General features: G+C 37.5%; 1 pseudogene across 1 annotated transcript; it reads left to right on the forward strand.

The window, feature by feature from the left end:
* The first annotated feature begins 546 nt into the window (after window positions 1–546).
* On the forward strand, window positions 547–22,559 carry LOC308610315 (ferritin light chain-like; annotated as a pseudogene). The gene is made up of 2 exons: window positions 547–575; window positions 21,869–22,559. The product of its transcript is annotated as a ferritin light chain-like (transcript).
* Window positions 22,560–23,056: the final 497 nt, after the last annotated feature.

The raw sequence follows: 23,056 nt of genomic DNA on the forward strand, positions 1-23,056 counted from the left end.
ATACCTAGTGCAAAACCATATCTCTAATAACTACTGTTGGATTTAGAGCACACACATGCTAAACTTAGTTTAAAATATCTTCTTATCAAAGATTTGAGGTTGAACCTGAAAAAATTATATCAGAAGTGAAAATAATTATGTGGTCTGACCAGCCTGGATCACACAAAGTAAGTGTACACTGTATATAAAGTAGATAAACTACGAGGTCCTACTCTATAGCACAGGCAACTATATTCAATACCTTGTAATAACCTATAGTGGAAAAGGATCTGAAAAAGAAATATATATATATATATATATATATATATATATATATATATATATATATATATATATATATATATATATATATATATATATATATATATATCTGAATCACTTGGCTGTACACCTGAAACACAACACTGTCAATCAACTATACTTCAAGTAAAAAACAAAACAAAACAAAGTAAGTGTAAAGGGAAGTATAGTTTTATAAATTCACCTCTGATATCCAATGGACCAACTGAAAGACAACAGAAACTACAACTTTCTAGGAGACAGGACATGGCCAGCAAACCAGGCCGTTACCCTCGGTAATGGTCATACCTGCCAAAAAATATACAGACTAGCCTGCATTCATGAATACATAGGTATTCTTCCCTTATCTGGCATTATTAGGCAATGAGGTATTGTATGTTAGGAGAAGTTTTTTTTAAATGACAAATTTAAGAGGAGTTATTTTAACCTTCACTTGGTAATTTTTTTCTAAAATTAAGAAATGTATCCACTGGTGTATCTAATGTTTCCGTGATAACTCGGGGTCATCAGTTCAATCAACGTTTGCATGAATAATGCAAATGGAAACAAGACAGGCATGCTTAATGAAACTGAAAATGACATAGCACTGGCTGGAATAACTGATGAGAGAGCAAGAAAAAAACAAAAATGAAAACAAACCGTGATCAAGAAACAATCGGTCAAGTTCTGACTTTCTGTACTTAGTTTCAAAAAGAGACACCACAAATCCCAGCGAGAGACTCCAGCAGCATTAGCTGTCTTTCTCCTTTGTTTCCACCTTCCTTTCCTTTTCCTTCTACCCTAGATTGTTCCAGGAAATGTTTATAGCTGCTTCCAAGACAAATGCTAATACTTACTTTCTCTCACACAAACTTCACAATATGTCACGTGATAAATAGTGTGGAGGTAAAAGACAATTCATCACAGGGACATCTCCCATGAAAATAAAATGAGAAACTAGCTTCTAAACATGCAGAGAGAAGGGCGTGGTGTCAGGCACTAATTTCCTTGCAAATTCCTCTCCATTTCTAATAGACGTTCTTATTTACCAAGATCCCTTTTTATTGGTGTCCTATTCCAGACTGCTCCACTCCGCCCATCCTCATCCTGTAAAATACATTCACACTCTTTTGTGACCCTACCTATTTGCCCATTAAATAATCAATCATAGAACGGTCGGAATTAAATATAACGTGAAATTAAAATACTGGAGTCACTTGGAGGGTTTAAGCAGCTCCACCAGAACATACTGGACATGGATTTAAAGAGGCTGTGTGGGACTTGCTCTTGTCCAAGTTCTTTCTCAAGGAGTATCTGAAATAAGCCTAAATTCAGAGTTAATCAGATTGGCCTGCTTTCTCAGGTGGACTGGAATTCATTGCTCTTTCCCCTCAACTCCCTGATGTCAGTGGCACTTTCCAGAGATGAGGTGGACTTCTCTGCCTACTGCAGAAGCTCAGTTCCCCTGGGGCCCATTCCCTGTCTGAATCCCACACTTGAGGCCAGGTGCCACCCTTCCCAGAACATTCGTGGTCTCATTTCAGTTTTTGACCTGCTCAGATTGAGTCCCTGTAGACTCTTTCTCAGCTTGAAACCTGCTCTTCAACCCCTTTCCCTGACCTCGATGGTTACCTTCCTACTTTAGGTCTCAGGTGCTTTAGCTATAAAATGATATAGTTGCCCTTAATTCTAAAGTCTTCTTTCTAAAGCTCTACAATGTGGTGGCTCCTTGAAAATGTTTCTCTTTGCTGGTTTTAATTTTGTAGTGAATTAAAACCACAGCTACTCTAAAAGACGGTATGTTACATTGGATAAGGGAAGTGTGTTTTTGTAGTTAGATTAACAGGGATGGAAGACGACTTAGTATGTTTTAAGATACTCATGATCCATTCTCGTGAGAGTCAGGGGAAGAAGGGGAAGGGAGTTAATAAAATACCAAACCATTGTGACAAATTAAGTTATCAAAGATGTAGCTGATTAGTTACTACTTGAATAAGCCACACATATCCAATTCAAGTTTTCCTTTATTTTTCTAAGGAGGGATCCCAGTGAACTGAATCCCATGTTCAGGAACTCCACGTTCAATGGCTTAGTCTTTAAAAACTGTTATGTTGCTGGAAGAAGAAATATTTCCCATCAAGTCCTAATTGATGTTTAGCTATCACGCACATTTGAAATAAATTTATTACTTTGCCTGATCTCAGTGTAATACATTCCAAAGGGGCAAAGAGCACACGAAAATTTATGGAGTCTCCATCTTCTACACTAAAGTGTGCAATAAATTACATAATATTGGGCCGTGAAATTCACAAGCTATAGAAACCACACCATTAGCAATGTATACAGTGGTAAACAGCAGGTAATGATAATGATATAAAACAAAATAGACTGTGTATGTTGGCACTGCTGCCAATAAAGCAATCATTAAATGCATTCATATGCATCTATGCTAGGTAAGCTCTTTGAGGGCAATTGCTATGAATTCTACATACCTGTCAGGATATTATATAGAGCCCAGTTTCTATGGCCTTTATTCAGAGACGCTGAGAAATGGTTACTGTGGGTAAATTCAGACCTTTTCTCAATATAGAATTTGGTCAACATGCATTCTGAACAGCAAAATTTCACACTGCTTTCAATTTTCCTACAGTACTTGCCACCTCAACAAATGCAGGATTAAGTAGAATGGATTATAAGAAGTTAGAAAGGAAAGATGGAAGAAAAGAAGGAAGGTAGAAAAAAGTTGCGTATGGAGTACATCAACATTTATGTAAAGAGTGGACCTAAAACTAACCTGAGGTTACCCTAAACTATTAGCATATGATATAGAAGCGTAAATGAAAAAATAAAAAAAAACAGCAAGGAAAACTCAAAGATTCTTTGTTTTTTCACTTTACTGCATATACACATCCGTCTTAAATAATCTATATGCTTATATCCAATAAGAGAGCATTGTTTTGCAAGGCTATTTGGGTTCTATCAGCATGTAAAGGTCGGACAACTCAACTTTAGCAGAGTTAGCCTTCAGGTGAATAATTGCTTCTTTCAGGTTGTGAGCATTTCAATTTTCCAGAAATGTTTCCCAAAAATTAAAAACTAAAAGAGTCCTAGGACAGCATCCTTTAGAAGTTTTATAGTATCAAGTTTTTTGGAGGAAGAGTATCCTTGTCGATTATCAACACAATGATTCCAAGCAGGTCAATTTATGCTGAGAATATTATATAACAGAACCCACTTCACCTCCATTATACTGACAATGATCTTCCTTACTTCAACCTTGTGCTTCTTAGTAAAGTTGAAAATACTGAGCCAAGAACAGACAGTGACAATGCCAGAGACTCAGATGTACCTATAGGTGCCTTCAGACAACATCAGCCACCCAGGCTAAAGTCCTGGTTTTAAAACATCCCAACATGAATGAATCTCAAAAACCATATGCTGAGCAAGTGAAGCCAGATCAAAAGGGCACCTACTGTATTATTCAACTTACATGAAATTCTAAACTGGGCAAAATTCATCTCTAAAGATAAAAATCAGATCCGTGGTTGCCTTGGGGTGGGAGATGGGGATACTTTTGCAAAAGCCTAGGAGGAAACTTTCTAGGGTTTTAGAATTGTTATCGATCTTATGGGGGTGGTAGTTATACAAATGTGTACATTAATTAAAAGTCATTGAACCGTTGACTAAACATGTCTGCATTTTATTGTGTGTAAATGATACCTTAATAAAGTTGATTACAAAATGAACCAAAAACAAAACAAAGAAGAAGAAAAACCTCTCAAGACCTCAAAGGAAATACACTGTTTTCTTCCAGGGTACCAGATTGGAAATGAGGCACTGGTCTGTTCTACCCTCAGATTATCCCGAGGATTATCTAGTCTATTTGAAAGCACTAGAGTCCCCTATCAGAAAAACTCACCCCATGTTTAATTACTTTGATTTCTTCTCTGCCTCTTCTCCCACACGGTGAAGTCATTTACGGAAGAAAAACCAGCTTTTTCCAACTTTGCATCATCACATATTCTTTCCAAAGCTACTACTTATGGAACAAAATTTGGCTACACTTTGTAAAAATCTAGTTTTTTGAGCCTTACAAATCTTAACAGTTAACCTATTGCCTCCTTTGGAATTTGGAAAAAAAATTATTTTGAAAATGAATAGCTGAGATTTGACATTTTTGTGTTTTGTGATTTTCTCTTCCCCTAAGAGAGAAGTGAGTAGGAATGAGAAACACATACATAAAGAAAAAACAAATTATCTTGCTGCCTTTGCATGGTTATAATTTATAGGAGGCCCTTTTCAACAATAATCTATTATCAGAATCAATAAAAATAATCTCCATGAAGGCCAGGCCAGGATATTTGTCTCTTTTTCAGCAGATTGCAATACAAACCACATTCATGGATAGATATGCTTCTTCATGATCTTTGTAATACTGTAACAGCTGACCATTTCCTCATGCCTCTTCACCTTAACTTAAACCTGGTTTTTCACTAATGACCTCACATTTCCTTCTCTATCACTTGGTTGTCGGCCTCTTTTCCAACTCCAACTCCAACTCGCATTTCACTCTGGAACCAAAGGAAGACTCACACCTTCCTGCTTTTTAGTGGTACCTCAAGGTCATTAACATATTGTGATCAACCTGAAGAACAGCCAGTCAATTGTTATTGCAGAGCCATCTGAGAGTTTGTAGCTCTAAAAATTAACTAAGGACCACATTTGTCAAAAATACCCTAGTTTAAGATTTTGGTAATATAGCAACAATAATTCCGAAGTCATTTATGACGATCAGTGTGGGAAGCACCCTCCTTCGGGAAGATCCTTTGCCATACAATACACTTTCCCTGTCAGGTAATAAGGAAGCACGACTGTGGAAATTAAACTTTTGTGGAAAGAAATACTTGGCTTCGAGAAGGCTTGAAGTTCATACATTTTCCTTGAATTAGATTCCCCATTAATTACATTATCCACAGAGAGGTAATTATCAGAATTATGTAAGCAATTAAGGAGATGCTACTCCACATTCTTTCAGCTTGTTGACCTTTCTCACTTTATTTCATGTGGCTATCTGAAACATCAGTGATTTACATGTCTTTCTTTTTTTTTAACAGATTTCTGTGTGTGTGTGTGTGTGTGTCCCCATGATGAAAACATCATTAAAATAAAATATCATGAATAGACTCTTAAGAAGCAGAGTCTACTTAAAGTCCTGGAAAATGTGAAAGCACTAATATTCATGGACAACTCTACACTCTGAACGCTACTCCAAATTTTATTGATCTCTATTTTGTCTAGGAGTTTTTCAAATTTTCTACCATGATCATTTGTTAGTTTTATAATTACATAATAAAGGCATTACATCATACAATCTTTTGTTATCCATTGCAGTTTTAAAACTATTCCTTTCCTTGTCCTCAGCAGATATGTCATAGATTATTAGTACACAAGCAAAGACTTTCAATGTAACAGTACTTTATAGTGAGAAGAACTATACTGAGCTATCTCTATCCTAAGACAATGCACTAGGAAAGCACTAGGAATTCTTAAGCACTAGGAATACAGAGAGAATCAAGGGGCAAGTTCCTTGCTTTCGAGTAACATAATCATTATAGCAAATGCTTAAATAGCACTTAGTATATAACTCACCACAGCAGTCTTATTATACTCCTTTTAAATCGGTGAGCAGAGGAAGCCACAGGGAAGTCATAGGGTAAAGCCAGAATTTGAACCTAGGTAGACTAGTACACTGTCCACGGCTTTAACTACTATGATAAATATATATATATATATATATATATATATATATATATATATATGTCATATATATATATATAACTTCAAGTATTCTGAAGTTACAAAACACTTATCTACCAAAACTCAAAAAGGAGCACACAAAATTGCATAGAAAATAAACATGTAAAAGGTCATAAATAAACCACAATATAACCTGCTCCACATAATATACTGATTGCAGTGTCCTGGGCCTCTCCCATCCTTAGGTAGCTGGAAATTACAACAAAATAATACTTTTCACTTTTGGAAGCCACACTATCTCTCATACCAACCAACTAATTACTTCCTTATAGAGAATAAGAAATTAACCTGAATATCAGAAAAAAAAATATATATATAGCATTACTGATGTAGAATCTTTATTTAAAGACAATAACTTCAATAGCAGAGGGAACTTTACCACTGCAGGCTTCAGATAACCTCTATATTTCTCAGATTTTATGCTAAATCATAAAATGCCATATTGTGTCTGAAGCTATTTTTTCAATAGTCCATTTTCTTAAATGGACTAGCAAAGCAGTAAATACTGAGGAACATTTTGGCTCCCAAATCCTAAAGCCATTCTGATTATGCCTGGGTCATCATGGGGACATCATCGGAACTACCAGAGGACTGGCAGAAATACCAGTGGTCTAGCCAGCTTATAAATTAGAAATTATACAGAATCCAATTTTATTTTTTGTTAAGTAATTCCTATGAGGTTTTTGGGATGTCAGTGTAAAGTCCTTTGATGTGTAATCTTTATCCATTAGATAGGGAACAATGTCAATCCCCATCATAAATACGGTCCCAATCTGACACTGAAAATCCACTGTAGGGCATAGGACCTGCAAATAGGATATGAATCACACACATCCATCCACTCATTCAGACAATCCACAAATATTCATTTTTAAGTCTACTATATGCCAATAATGTACCGGGCTCTAAGATGCTAAACCATGCTAAATGCTGAAACAGACATACTCAGTTCTGGCTCTCCTGGAACTTATGACCTACAGAAGTGCCTTCATTGTAAATGGTCAGGACTCAGCCAATGCTATTATCATCAGCAGGTGACCAAATGATAGAGCTTGCTTTCTAAACAAGCTCCACACTCTTTGCTTTCAACATTTTTGCTTTCCTTCAAGCCACATAATCCAGTGGTCAGTTTCTCCCAGTTAGTGAGGTTTGGGGAAAATGTACCCAGTGAACAATTCCTTGTGGCCTCACTCCTTCCTCACACTCTCCTCTGTGCTCTTGAGCTAAAGAGACCTGGATTCAAGTCACTTGCTCTAACCTTATTATTTTAAAATAGGGCTGCTCCTGCTTTGAGGATTTCCACGGGATCAACACAGTAGCAAAGCAGCACTGAATCAGAAGCAGGTAAATTTCAAAATGACAGCTCTAAAAATATCCACTCTCCTTTTGTTCTCCTCCTATCCCTTTGCTCTGAACACCTCTGCTCTGAGGCTTTGCCTTTACCCTTCTCTGATTACTGCTCCAAAAGGGTTTCCAAGAACCGGGAGTATTTATGGTTTCACTTGCTCCCAAGTCCTTGGTGGGAAAGGATGCTTGCTTTCTGATTCTTACTAATTCCACACTCACATTGTTAACACAAAAATCATCATTTAAAAAAAAATTTCCTCAGCTTCATATTTCATCTGGGCCAACACTGAAAGAATATTTTCAAAGAAACAATATCCTCTCTCCTTTGCTCTTCTGAGTTTCACGTTTTTACCTCCAGTCTCATTTTCAACCCTTATTACGGGATGCATCACCAAAATAGAAGAAAGTTCTTTCTGCTTTCCCTGTACCAGCCAATTATTCTACTTTGTTCTGTCTCTAACGAACAGAATGCGAAATCAACACAAAGCCTGATTATGCGACCTCTTCCAAGGGAAAGGTCTGAGAGTTGTCTATTTACTAATGAAGCTCAGTGTGTATTAAGGGTTGACTGAAGCAATCATCAGGAATTTTCATCCCTTAAATTAATGTTTTCCACCAGATGCACATCGTTCATTTCAGATAATATAACTTTTAAGTTCAGGATACAACTGGACAAAAGAAAAGAAAAAGAAGTAACCAACACAACACTTGCAGTAATAACACAGTAACAGCTATCATCCTTCCCTGAGGAATTCAGCCTACTTTATGGACACAATTTAGTACAAACTCATAAGAAAGCTAACAAAGCCCAAAACCACTTCACAAGAGTGTAGAGAGGTAAAGGTCAAAATTTATTACTGCCAGGCCCAGCAGACAATGGCACCTACCGGAAAGAGCACAGGACGGGAAAACCTGGAAGCCTGTGCTCCAGTTTTGGTTATTCCTGTAAGCATTGGTATGATCTGAGTGAACTCAGCCTGCCCTGCTTTTTCCGTTTATAAAAACCTACATCATCCTCTCATTAGAACGAAATGCCACATCTGAAAAGTTGCAGATCTCTTTAGGAAAGAAACAAAACTCATGTTTCTAACCAAAATGGAATAATTCAGTCAATGGAGACATAATAAAAAGCTGCCATAAAGCAACTGTTTACTTGAAATCTATCTTTTGTGGTGTATTTATATGGGTAAGGAGTGTAAGGATATCATAAGTAGAGTTACCAATTCTTCCAGAAATCAAGGTCATTGAGTTCAGATTCCAACTTTGACCTTGACCCAGGCTTACAGAGATGTAACATGTGCCAATACCTCATATCCACCATACATGGGAGAAACAAGGTATGCAGACAGATCTTCTTCTAAGTATCCCATATGTAGTGGTTTTAATACAGGGTCTCAGATTCGTTGCCATTCTTCACATCCAGATGTGGGCATTTCCCCTTGAATTTGGGCAGGCTTTCCATGGCTTCAAACAGTAGAGCAGGGGTCAGTAAATTATGGCTGCTGGGCCAAATCTAGGCCGCTACCGGCTTTTATAAATGAAGCTTTATTGGAACACAGCCATGTTCCTTAGTATATGTATTGTTTGTGTCTGTTTTCACATCACAGCAGCGGAGCTAAGTAGTTGCAAAAGAGACTGTATGGCGTGTAAAGCCTAAAATATTGACCGTCTGACACTTTATGGAAAAAGGTCTCCAACGCCTGCAATAGTATAAAGTGATGCTATGTAACATCTAAGACTAGGTCATAAAAGGTCATGCAGCTTTTGCATGATTCTCCTGGAATGCTTCAACCCTGAACGCTCATTCTTGGGATACTCTATCTTGAATCCTAACTACCACGTTATGAGAAGTCCAAGCCACATGGGCAGCCATCTATAGGCACTCCAGGCAACAGTCCTTGTTGGGCGCAGTGTTCAAGTCATCCCATCTCAAGGGCCAGACATGTGAATTAAAATTATCTAGATGATTGCAGCCCCAGCCATTTGAATCCCCATGAGCTGAGGTTTCAGACATCAGTCACAGAGTAGAGACAAGCCATCTCCTCTGCGTGCTGTTTGAATTGCTGACCCACAGAATCTGGGCACATATTAAAATTTTTGTTTATTTCACCACTAAGTTTGGACTTCTTTATTATGTAGCAATAGATAACTACAGCACTGTGTCTGTACACAGGAGATCTACATTTCACAGAGCACATACTTTTAGATGTGAATGTTGACTGCTCAATTTCTAAGAAGAACGTATACACACATATAGGTACAAAATAGTTATGTATATGTAAATATTAGACCTATATAAACTAATCTATATTATCCATAAAATGAGGGGCCCTTGATAATGGCTAACATTTCTTTTCGGTATTTATTGTGTTCCAAGAACTGATAAATTCTTGCATTGTATGAATTTTCTCTTTTAACCCTCATAGCAACTCGCTGAGAGAAGTAATGTTATCTCTATATTATAGATGAGAAAACTGAGGCAAAAACAGATAACATGCTCAAGAGTACTCAACAAGTAAATTTTAGAGTCAAGATTGGAACCCAAGTTCTCAAGGTTTAGATCCCTTACTCTTAGTCACCAAGCTATATACTGAGTAAGGAGATGAAAGCTGAAGCCATTACCTCATGCTCAAGAAGTTAGACAGAAACTTAGCAGGCATGGTTGAAAGAAAACAGGACTTGGAGTCGTAAGTCCAGAGCCTGAGTTATGAAATGAATTCTCCTCTCATCTAGATATAGGTTTGTTTTTAGAAAATGAAAAAGATCACTGCATGTTTTGATGGTTAATTTCTGTACTTAATGATTACAAAAGAATGGAATTTTACCAGGGAGCTATTTTGCAATGACATAACTTATTGATTCAAAATCAAACCTTTATTATAAATTCTTGATTCAAAAGCAAATCTTTATTAAGTCTCCGTTGCATCAGAAGTCTTTCCCATTCTTCATTTCTTTTAAAACCCTTTCCTGTCTACTCTTGGCCAAAGCTTGAAGCCTAATTTAACATTTGGAAATAAAATAATGAAATAGTCATAACACAGCAATTCCAATGCCTACTGAAATGGAAGCTCTAAATAATTTTTCAGATAATTTAGGAAATTAAAAATATTTACATCATAGATGCAAAGAGAGAAGTTACTTGTGTAATAAAATAAATGGTGAGACAAAAAGTTTCTGGTCAAGTAGATTTGTTTAAATATGAACACTAATTTCAGCTCTATCCCGGTGCTAAAACCCAGTGACAGGTTGCATACAGTTTCTAAAGGGATAGTTCAGTGCATTGGGTCAAATTCATGCCATAAAATGTGGTATTATTAGTAGTACTAGAAGACAGAGTGTGACTGTCTTCTTTGGGACATAGATAAAGACCCCAAGTTAGACAATATCAAGCACAAGTTATGTAGAATAAGATATGATCTCAGTCTTTGGAACATGTCATCCAGGATTGAACAAGAGGTAGATTTATTATGAAGTACATGAAGCCAGAGACAGTAAGCAATGAGTGGTAGTTGGTTAAAATAGACAGGTTTTAGAAGTAGAGGCAGGGATGTAGAAAACAAACTTAGGGTTACCAGGGGATTGTGGTGGGGAGGCTAAATTGGGAGATTGGGGCTGAAATATACACACTGCTATACATAAAATAGATAACTAATAAGAACCTGCTCTTCTTATTAGCACAGGGAACTCCACTCAATACTCTGTAACGGGCTATTTGGAAATGACTCTAAAAAAAAATAAAAGTGGATATATGTATATGTATAACGGATTCACTTTGCTGTACACGTGAAATTAACACAACACTGTAAATCAACTATATTCCAATAAATTTTTTTTTTAAAATAGGTTTTAAGAACCATAGTCAGGGAGCAGTGTGGATTGGAAAGACCTGGCAAGAAATATTTCTGCATCCTCAGACAATGCTCCCCAAGCTGGCTATTGCAAGGGTGAGCATTTAAGAGATCTTTGACCTAAGGAGGACAGGAGATTAACAATCAACCCCAATGTGCATGAATTATTCTCCTCTGTGTTATCAGAAATCAGATGGCATCCTAGAGCAAGGGTCAGCAGATCTTTTCTGTAAAGGGTCAGATAGTAAATATTTTGGATTTTGTGTACCATACCTCTCCGTTGCAACTGCCTATCTGCTGCTGTAGCACAGAAACAGCCATGCACCATACGTTAATGAATGGGTGTGGGTGTGTTCAAGCAAAATGTTATGTACAAAACCAGGAGTCAAGCGAGATCTGATCAGTGGGCCAGAGTTTGCGGACCCCAGTTCTGGGTCAGTGTTCACAGCTGAATGAGTCATGAGGCCTTAAGTTCCAGTTCTCATTGTACTACTTTCTACCTGGGTGAACTTGGGTTCATCCTTTTATTTATATGGGCCACTATATTAGTCAAGCTTCTCCAGAAAAACAGAACCAACAGCATGTGTATACAATGTGCCCATATATATTGATAGATATAGATATCAATATTGATACCTAGATCTATATCCATATCTATATAAAGATAGAAAAAGAGAGAGAGAGACTTTAAAGAATTGGTTCACACAATAATAGAGGCTTGGTCAATTCAAAATCTGCAGGTTAGGCTGTCTAGAGACTCTAGGAAGAGTTGCAGTTCAATTTCTGTAAGTCTTCTGGTAGAATTCCTTTTTGCGACAGGGAGGTCAGTCTTTGTTTTATTAAGAGCTTCAACTGATTGGATGAGGCGCACCCATACTATGGAGGATAATCTGCTGTACTCAAAGTCCAACACCAATTTAAATATGAATTTCATCCAAAAACACCATCACAGAGACTACCCTGGTGGCGCAGTGGTTAAGAATCCGCCTGCAAATGCAGGGGACACAGGTTTGAGCCCTGGTCTGGGAAGATCCCATGTGCCGTGGAGCAAATAAGCCCGTGCACCATAGCTACTGAGCCCGTGCACCTAGAGCCCATGCTCTGCAACAAGAGAAGCCACCGCAATGAGAAGCCTGCACACCACAACAAAGAGTAGCCCTCGCTTGCTGCAAATAGAGAAAGCCCACGTGTGACAATGAAGACCCAACGCAGCCAAAAATATAAATAAATAAATAAATAAATAAATAAATAAATAAATAAATAAATAAATAAATTGTAAAAAACACGAAAACACCATCACAGAAATATCCAGAATAATATCTGACCAAATAACTGGGCATGGTGGCCCAGACAAATTGACATAGAAAATTAACCACCTAAGCCATAGTTTTGTCATCTTTTACTGAGAAATTTGACTTATCTGAACTATTTTGATAACTAGAAGATACCGTCTAGAGGTAACACCCTCAGGTTTTTACATGGTAGGCAGCAGAGGGAAAGAGCCCATTTGTCCAGTCAGATGACACCTAAAGATAAAATTCTGTCTTCTCTTTCCAACCCACAAGGATGAATGCCAAAAATACATCACTTATATCTGCTTTAGCTAACATAGGATAGGTCTGGAACAGACCTATGCTCCCAGTAAGCCTCATGAAATGCTATTTCATTAAGGGGAGACTTTACTTGCTAAGATTAGAAGCAAAAGAGGGTGGTGGATGAAACACTGCCCAAGGATATAAGTTCATGCAAGGAAGCAGGAGAGAGAATGGGTATCCGAAGATGTGCGCTCTAAGCCAACACTAATTCCACAGCATCAGGTTATAATTCAGGGAGCACAACTGCTGGGGTTTTTTTCCCCCTCTTTTTTTCCCCCAAAGAGGGACAAATCAAGCATACTGACAAAGGAAGAGCATTAGTCACCACAGATAAATTCCTTTTTAGAGGTGATCTTGCAAATAATTTGGCTCAGTGTAGACTATGATTTGGTTCCAAAAACCATAAGCTAGAGCATTTCATTCCAGGTCCCTCCTCAAATATCCATCATAGGTAGAAATTTGGCATCAGTAGTCCTTGAAATCTCCCCAGGTGATTATAATATGCAACCAGGGCCGAGAATCTGGAGATGTAGAGAGAATTTAAATTGAACTTTAGTTAAACAGTAAAACGAGCTCTGACTCTACTGGCTGGAGCTAGAAAAGGGATATGCATTTACTGGGATGAGAAGATAAAGAAAACCAGGGAGTAAATCAAATGCTTTACACCTGTGCTTAGCTAATTGTTACTCAGATAATTCAGACAATCTTACAGCACCTGAACCCTGAAATTCCTTAGTTCTGTTTAAAAAAAAGTAACTCTTCAAGTAACTGAACTCTGAGAATCATGTAAATCATAAAGAAAAAGAAGAAATCTTATTTTTTGAATTAGTTGATTTCATATATACTGTTTCACTTTCATGATGTTAACTAGTTAGCTTTCTTTCCATTTTATGTTTGAGGAAAGTAAGGCTTTAAAAATCTCAGTCATTTTCTCAAGGTCACTTGTTAAGGGTGTGGTAGGGAGCATAATGTCTCCTAAAAATGCCCTCACTCTAATCTCTAGAACCTATTAATATGTTACCTTACATGGTGAAGAGGACTTTGCAGATATGACTGAAGTTATAGACCTTGAGATAGAAAGATTATCCTGGATTACCTCATGGAACAAATCTAATTGCATGAGTCCTTAAAAGTAGAAAACCATTCCCAACTGTAGAAAGAGAAAGAGAGAGATGTCCTAATAGAAGCAGAATCAGAGAGATTCAACATTTTGGGTTTTGTAGGTGGAGAAAGGGGACTCTGAGTCAAGGACTACAAGTGACCGCTGGAAGCGGATAAAGTCCAGGGAACAGAAACACCCCTAAGAGCCTCCAGAAAAGAATGTAGCTCTGCCAACACTTTTTTTTTTCTTTTTTAACCATCTATACTGGAGTATAACTGATTTACAATGGTGTGTTAGTTTCTGCTTCATAACAAAGTGAATCAGCTATACGTATACATATATCCCCATATCTCCTCCCTCTTGCATCTCCCTACCACCCTCCATTCCCGATCGCACCCCTGTATGTGGACACAAAGCACAGAGCTGATCTCCCTGTGCTTTGCGGCTGCTTCCCACTAGCTATCTATTTTACATTTGGTAGTGTATATATGTCCATGCCACTCTCTCACTTCATCCCAGATTACCCTTCCCCCTCCCTGTGTCCACAAGTCCACTCTCTATGGCTGTGTCTTTATTCCTGCCCTGCCCCCTAGGTTCTTCATAACCATTTTTTCTTTTTTTTAGATTCCATATATATGTGTTAGCATACGGTATTTGTTTTTCTCTTTCTGACTTACTTCACTCTGTAGGACAGTCTCTAGGTCAATCCACCTCACTACAAATAACTCAATTTCATTTCTTTTTATGGCTAAGTAATATTCCATTGTATATATGTGCCACATCTTTATCCATTCATCTGTAGATCCTGCCAACACTTTTACTTTACTCAATTGAGACCAATGTCAGACTTGTAAGGTAATCAATTTACATTGTTTTGAGTCACTATATTTGTGGTAATTTGTATGAAAGCAATAAAAAACTATTACAGGGGTCCTACAGGAGCCAGGCTATATATTTATACTTAAGTATTTCTGAAATGAATTTAACCTTGTGATTGACAGCAGCAACAGCTTCCAAGGGATCCCACCACACACCTGAGGCAAAAGCAGCCTAATACAAAGCAGTGACAGCAGCAGGTCACTGCCCCACACTTGGGGTAGAGGGGGACTTGATCTACTGTAGCAGCAGCATAGCCTGAATGGGAACCCATCCTCCTGTGGCACTAGTCCCATTAACATTAGTCTAATCTGCTAGCACCTGCTGCGCCAACAGGCCCAACATATACAAACCCTCCAACTCAGCAGCATTAAGTGAGCCAGACTCAGGGTTTCCTGAAACTCATATCCAATGGCACTGGAAAGCCCAGATATCACCTAATGTTATGAAAACATAAAAAAAACAATAACAGAAGACTGGGAACTTCAGAAAGAAAAGGGGAACAATGGAATGGGTGAAAACAAATGGGGTATATATAAGAGAATATCATTAGCCTCATGAGTTTCTTAAATACTATATAATGGTCAAAGCAAATATTATGACACCATCTGATGTGGTTCTCAATGTAGAGAAAGGAAATACTACAGAAAATCATACTTTAAAACTGGGGAATATTAAGAGACTAAATGGAAGTAAAATTTTGGAACTTCACTTGAAGTAATAAAACACTGATTCCAGTAGGCTATGGTAAGTTACATATGTATACTGTGATGCCAAAAGTAACCACTAAGAAAACTATACAAACAGTATACACAAATGATTATAAATAAATTAAATTAAAATGGACTTATTAAAAAATGTTTAAGTAACCCACCAGGCAAAATAAGAGAAACACAGGATTGAGAAACTAAGGTAAAAGACAAAACAAAAAATAAAATGGTAGACCTAATCTTTAACATAGCAATAATTACATTAACTGTAAATGATCTAAATAACCAAGTCAAAGACAGAGATTGGAAGAGTAGATTAAAAATTCACAAGCATGATCCAACTATATACTGTCTATAAGAAGTTTACTTTAAACATCATGATATAGGGAGTTCAAAGTAAAAGGAAGATAATGATATATCATGTGAATGTTAATCAGAAAAAGTAGGAATGGCTATATTAATATCAGATAAAGTAGACTTCAGAGCAAAGGAAATTATTAGGGGCAAACAGGGTCATTACATAAAGATAACAGGAATAATCCACCTAGATGACCCAATGATACAAAATGTGTGTGCACCAAACAACAGAACTTCAAAATACATGAAGCAAACACTGAAAAAAAGTAGTAAAAGGAGAAAATTTTAAATCCACAATTATTATTTGAGACTTCAGCACAGCAATTTATAGAACTACCAGAGAGAAAAATCAGCAAGAATATGGAAGAAATGAAAACATCATCAATCAATAGGATATAACTGACATTTAAAGAACACACTCAGTAACAGCAGAATACATATTCAAGTGTCCATGGAATATTCACTCATATACTATATACTGGGCAATAAAAAGAACCTTAGCAGATTTAAATTGTAATGTGCCTAAGTGTTGGATGCTAAGACTCAGAGGTTTTCTTATTTCTTTCATTTATATATTCATAAAAAATTAGCAGATTTAAAAGAATTAAAATCATAGAGTATGTTCTCTAGCCATAATGGAATCAGACTAGAAATCAATAACAGAAAGACAACAGGAAAGTCTTCAATCACGTGAAAACTAAACATCACAATTCCAAATAACTCATGGGTAAAAAAGACAGCATCAAGGAAATATTTTTTAATGCATAGAATAAAAGAAAATGGAGATATAACAGATCAAAGTTTGCAGAATGAAGTGAAAGCAATGCTGAAAGGGAAGTCTATAGCACTAAATTGGGAAAGAAAGTGTTTCAAAGCAATAATCTAATTTTCTATATTACAACAGTAAAAAGGGAAGAGGAAAAAACACTAAACAAGCAGAAGGAAGGAAATAATAAAGATGAAATAGAAATCCATGAAACTGAAAACAGGAAAATAGGGGGGGAAAATCAATGAAACAAAAGGCTGGTTCTTGGAAATAAACAATCTAATCAATAAAGATCTAGCAAGACTGATAAAGATAAAAAGATGGATGGCACAAACCACAGATATCAGAAATGCAACCAGGGATACCATGGCATATCCTGCAGGTTAATAAGGGACAAGTTGTTATGAACAAGTCTACACTATAAATTGAAAAATGTAGGTGAAATGGGCCAATGCTTCTACACTCAAAACTACCAAAACTCAGCCAAGATGAAATAGATAATCTCAATTTTCCTGTAACCATTAGAAACACTGGTTTTTCATTTAAAAACTCCCAAAAGGAATATTCAGGTTTAGATGTTTCACTTTTGCCCAAGACATAAAGAATTAACACCAATTTTACATGATTTGATAAGAAATAGAAGTAGAAGGAACAGTTCCTAATTAAATTTATGAAGCCAGTATTACCTTGATACCAAAACCGGACAGGGATATGATAGAAAGAAGAAAACTACAGACCAATATTTTTTATGAAATTGGCTGTAAAAATCCTCTGCCAAATATTAGCAAATTAAATCCAGAAATATATAAAAAGAATAATATACCATGACCAAGTGGCATTTATTCTAGTTATGCAAAGTTGGTTAAATATTTGAAAATCAAACAATATTATCCACCATATCCAATAGATTAAAGGGAAAAGTCATGTGATCCTATCCAATAATGCAGAGAAAGCACTTGACAAAATCCAATCTCATTCATGATTGTAAAAAAAGAAGAAGAAAGAACTCCAAGCAAACTAGGAATAGAAAAGGAACATACTGAAACTCATAAAGATGATCTACAAACAACCTATACCGACATTATATTTAACTGTGAAAGACTGAATGCATTCTCTGTAAGATCAGAAACAAGGCACGGATATCTGCTCCCACGACTTTTATTAAATATATTACTGGAGGTTCTAGTAAGAAAATAAAGCAAAAATAAATAAATACATACATTTAAAAGTTAAATTTTTAAAAAGTTCATTTAAAAGATAAAAGGACTATTCCTACTATGTTGAATAGGAAGGAATATATCCTACTGAATGTTGAAGAGTAATATATCCTATTATATTGCCTAAGGAAAAGTAAAACTGTCTGTGTCTGAAGAGGACATGATAATCTAAATGGAGAAAATACCAAGGAATCCACAAAAAGCTTGAGAAATAATATTAGTTTGTAAATGTTTTAGAGTACAAGATCAACACAATTTTATCACATTATATATTAATAACTAATGTGTAGAAGCTTAAATTAAAATATGTGATGCCATTTACAACTGACCTAAATAAATACTTAAATACAAGCCCAATAAGACATTTATAGGACCTCTATACTGAAAATTACAAAATGCTGATGAAGAAAAAATTTAAAGTCCCAAACAAATAGGGAGACATACCTTGTTCATGGATTAGAAAACACAACATAATAAAGATGTCAATTCTCCCCAAGTTAAGAGGCTTAACACAATTACTCTTAAAATGCCCTCAAGGTTTTTGCGGATATAGACAAGCTTTTTCTAAGATTTATATGGTAAGAAGAGGCTGAAGAATAGCTAAAACAATTTGTAAAGGAAGATTAAAATGGGAGGAATTAATCCACCCAATTTCAAGACTTTGCAGTAATTTTGGAGGGTAGATACATAGATCAATGGAATGGAATAGAGAACCCAGAAATAGACTGACATAAATACATTTAACCTGTTTTTGACAGCAGTGCAAAAGCTATCAAGGAAGAATAGACATTTCAAAAAATGGTACTGAAACAGTTGGACATCCCTCGACAAAAACAAACAAAAAATGAACCTTAACCTAAACCTCCACACCTTACACAAAAATTAAATCAAAGTGGATCATAATCTTAAATGTAAAAGCAGGACATTTTTAGAAAAAAAAATAGGAGAAAATCTTTGGCATCTAGAACTAGGTGAATAATTCTTAGACTTGACACCAAAAGTATGATCAATAAAAGCAAAAACTGATAAATTGGATCTCATCAAAATGAGTTAAAAATGCTTCATAGAAGATCCTTTTAAGTGGATGAAAACTCAAATTACACAGTGGGAAAACATATTTGAAAATCCCATATGAGACAGATGACTTGTATCTATAATATACAAAGAACTCTCCAAACAACTTAAAAAAATCCAACTAGAAAATAGGCAGAAGACAGGAACAGACATTTCATGGAAGAGAATATACGCATGGCAAAGAAGCACATGAAAAGATGCTCAACATCATTAGCATTAGGGAAATGCAAATTAAGACCATAATGAGATATCAGAGAATAACTAAAATTATAGTGACAACATCAAATGCTGGTGAGTACGTAGAAAAGTTATATCACGTCACTGGTGGGAAAATAAAATGGTTTAGCCACTCTGAGAAACAGCTTGACAGTCTCTTTTAATCCTAAAAGTAGATTCACCCTACAATGCAGTAATTGTACTCTTGAGCATTTATCCAAAAGAAACAAAAACTTAATTAAGTTCCCACAGAAACTTACACATAAATGTTCATAGCAGTTTTATTTATAATAGCCAATAACTGGCAACTACCCAAATGTCTTTCAATGGATGAATGTTGAAACAAATTGAGATAAAATCTTATGATAGAATACTACCGAGCAATGATAAGGAACAAATTATTAATATATGCAAACATTAAAATGAACTTCAAGGGAATGATGCTGAAGAAAAAATTTTTAAAAGCCAATCTCCAAAGATTAAGTAATTCATGATTATGTTTACATATTATTCTTAAAATAACAAAACTGTGGAGATGGAGAACAGATTAGAAGTTGCCAAGGGTTAGAGATGGGGGTAGAAGGTACAGTGGGGAAACTTTGTGAGGTTTTTGTGGTCCCAGTACAAATAATACAGCACTCTTGGTTTTAATCCCTAAAGATTTTTTAAAACAATTCCTAATAAGAGGTGTCCAGATAATTAGCAATGGCAGCAGATTACAGGTATAGCTCCCCAACATGACAACTTCAAAAGAGATTGTACTAATTCAATGCATATGTTAATGTTAAAAAGGCCAGTCACAGTACTTAAATGGTATATATCTTAACGATATTATCCTAAGTATCTAGCTATACCAGATGGACTAGCAGGATTTTCTGTACATTCAATCTTATTTAAGACAGGAAATCTTATAATAAGAGAGTTAAAAAAAGAAAAAGAAAAAACAACACACCTCAACTACAGTTGGATATTCTCATAGGAAGATGAGGTGAAAAAAGGAGCAGTGGTTCAAAAGCTTAAGCAGTGGCACCTAAATTTGGCTGCATATTAGAATCATCTGAAGCACTTTTTAAAAACCCTCACACTGACTGTTGGTCATCCTAGACCAATAAAATAACTTTAAATCTCCTCAGACGATGCCAGTGTCTAGCCAGAACTGAGAACCAGCGGACTAAGCAGAAGGGGATGTTTCTACAAAGATTTCTTAACAATAAGTCCTTTCACCCAATCAGATTTACCTTCCCACAAAGGGGTAAAGAAGGCTAGATGTTGTCCATACTTGCTTAGCTTTAATTAGCACTTGTGACTTGCCCAAATCCTAGATCATGTTTCCCCTAAATTTCATGTTATTCCCTAAGTTTTTCAAATCCAGGGCTAAGGGGTTTGCCAGGATGAGATTTTAAGTGTTCACACAGGGGAAGTCCCTGGCAAACCAGGACAGCGGTCACTCTACATTGAATTGTAAAGTATCCTAAATAACCCTGCCACTGCTCCCAGATACTAGTCTGTGCCAACCAGTGGAGAAAAGGCATTCTCCATTACTACCACGGCAAATGCTGCTGTACTTGCCTTGGCTACTCCCTATCTTTTCCAGGCGTCACTCCCCTTCACCTGCTGGTGGACGCTTTGGCAGCTGACAATGCAGATATTTTCAAACTTTAAGGTGAATAAAAATCATCTGGAGGGCCAGTTATAACAGAGATCACTGAGCCCCACTAGAGTTGCTGATTCCATAGGGCTGGGATAGGGCCCTAAAACTTGAATATCTGACACATTATCAGGGGACGCTGGTAAAGCTGGTCAGGTTGTTACCGAATGCAGGTTCGTGTGTCTGAAGCACAGTGAGGCCAAACAAACCTAAAGGTTGGAGTCTGGAGAAGAGAAAGGTTTACTGCAGGATCGAGCAAGGAGAGGGGTGGTCCGTGTTCCAAAACCCCTGAAATCTCCAAAGGATTTCAGCAAAGCATTTTTAAAGGCCAGGTGAGGGAGGGACATCCCAGGGCATGTGATCAGCTCGTGCACAATCCTCTGATTGGCTGATGTTGAGGCCACAAGGCAGGTAACATTATCCATCCTTAGGTGCCAGAGGGTCTGGGGGCTACGTGCTCATGATCATCAAGGAGTTCATTTCTTCCATTGGGTGGTGGTTTTTAGCATCTGAAAACTCAAGAAATATGCCTGAGATACTATTATCTGAGTACTTCAGAGAGAAACTACAATAGAGGATATGGGGGATGGGTCTGTCCTAGGAAGGCCCCATAGGGTACTGCTTAGTTACAAGGTGACCATACTTTGAGAACCACTGCTCTAGTGGCTTGGAATGTTAAGAAAGCAATGGAAGAATCCTTTCCCAGATCTAGATTCTAGTATCACCAGCTATTTTGGTGGGAGGAAGGGTAAGTTTTGTCCTTGCTTGGACTTCTTGTTCATTTATATCAAAGCCTATTTGAGGCAGTGCGTTCGGCAGTCCTGCAGATCTGTCTTTTGCTTCAACAGTGTTTGGAATGAACAGACCCAGGGACGCTCCTTGCTCCAGCCCCCGACCACCTTCCAACCTTTCTTCCTTTCGCAACCTTTGGAATCAGACACTCAGCTATCCTCAGCCTCCAGGACAGGCCAACACCAGTTTTTGAGCTTAGCTCCTTATCACTGATCAACCACGAGTTCACAGGTTCGTCAGAATTATTCCACCGAGGTGGAGGCCGCCGTCCACCGCCTGTTCAACATGCATCTGTGGACACTTACCTCTCTCTGAGCATCTATTTCGACAGCAACAATGGGACTCTGGACAGTATGGGCCACATTTTTCGCCAACTGGCTGAGGAGAAGTGTGAGGGCGCCCAGCGCCTCTTGAAAATGCAAAACCAGTGCTGCGGCCGCGCCCTCTTCCAGGATGCGCAGAAGCCTTCTCAGGATGAGTGGGGTAAAACCCAGGATGCTGTGGAAGCCGCCATTCTTAGGGAGAAGAATCTGAACCAGGCACTAACGGATCTGCGCGCCCTGGGTCCTGCCCGTGCAGACTCCCAGTTCTGTGATTTCCTGGAGAGCCGCTTCCTGGAGGAGCAGGTAAAACTCATCCAGAAGATGGGAGACCACCTGACCAACCTCCGCAGGCTGGCTGGTCCGCAGGCTGTGCTGGGCGAGTATCTCTTTGAAAGGCTCACCCTCGAGCCAAACAGGAGTCTCTGAAGTCCAGCCGCGTCTGAGGAGACCCTCTGGCGTCAGAGCTTCTGCCTGAAGCCCCGCTCTGCAGCCACTAGGCAGCTTTGTAACCGCCCTGGAGCCCTCTCCCAAGCCTTGGACCAAATGGAAACAATAATGCTTTTTGCAGAAGGAAAAAAAAAAGCCTATTTGAAATACAAACAGAATAAAGTGAAAAAAAGAAATATATACATATATTCACGTTCTTTTAACATATGAATTGCCCCACTTTATCTGTGTGAAATAAGTTTGTTCCCATTATTGGGCTGGTTCTCAAGCTTTGCTGCTCGTTTGAATTACCTAAAGAGCTTTGAAGAAAAACATTGGTGTCTGGGTCCCAGCCCCAGAGATTTTGATTCAGTAGGTCTAGGGAGGAGCCTGGGCACGGGAAGGTCTCAGAGTTCCCCAGGTGATTCTAATGTGCAGCAACTTTGTGAACCACCTCTTGGCTTCAATGCAGCTAGTCATCAGATATTAAATCTAAGACACATGGACTACTAGTGCGTGAGCTCTGTCGCTAGGTGTATTGCATTTTCTTTCTCCTGGAAGATTCGTGCCAGGGAAAATGATTGATAGTTGTGTTACTTCTCTGAAATGGATGGAAATTTCCAATTAGCGTGAACAGGGGAGGGTGAATGGGTGAATGCAATA

The sequence above is a fragment of the Mesoplodon bidens genome, assembly GCF_964165515.1.
Source record: "Mesoplodon bidens genome assembly, contig: HAP1_SCAFFOLD_342, whole genome shotgun sequence".
Taxonomy (NCBI): Eukaryota; Metazoa; Chordata; class Mammalia; order Artiodactyla; family Ziphiidae; genus Mesoplodon; species Mesoplodon bidens.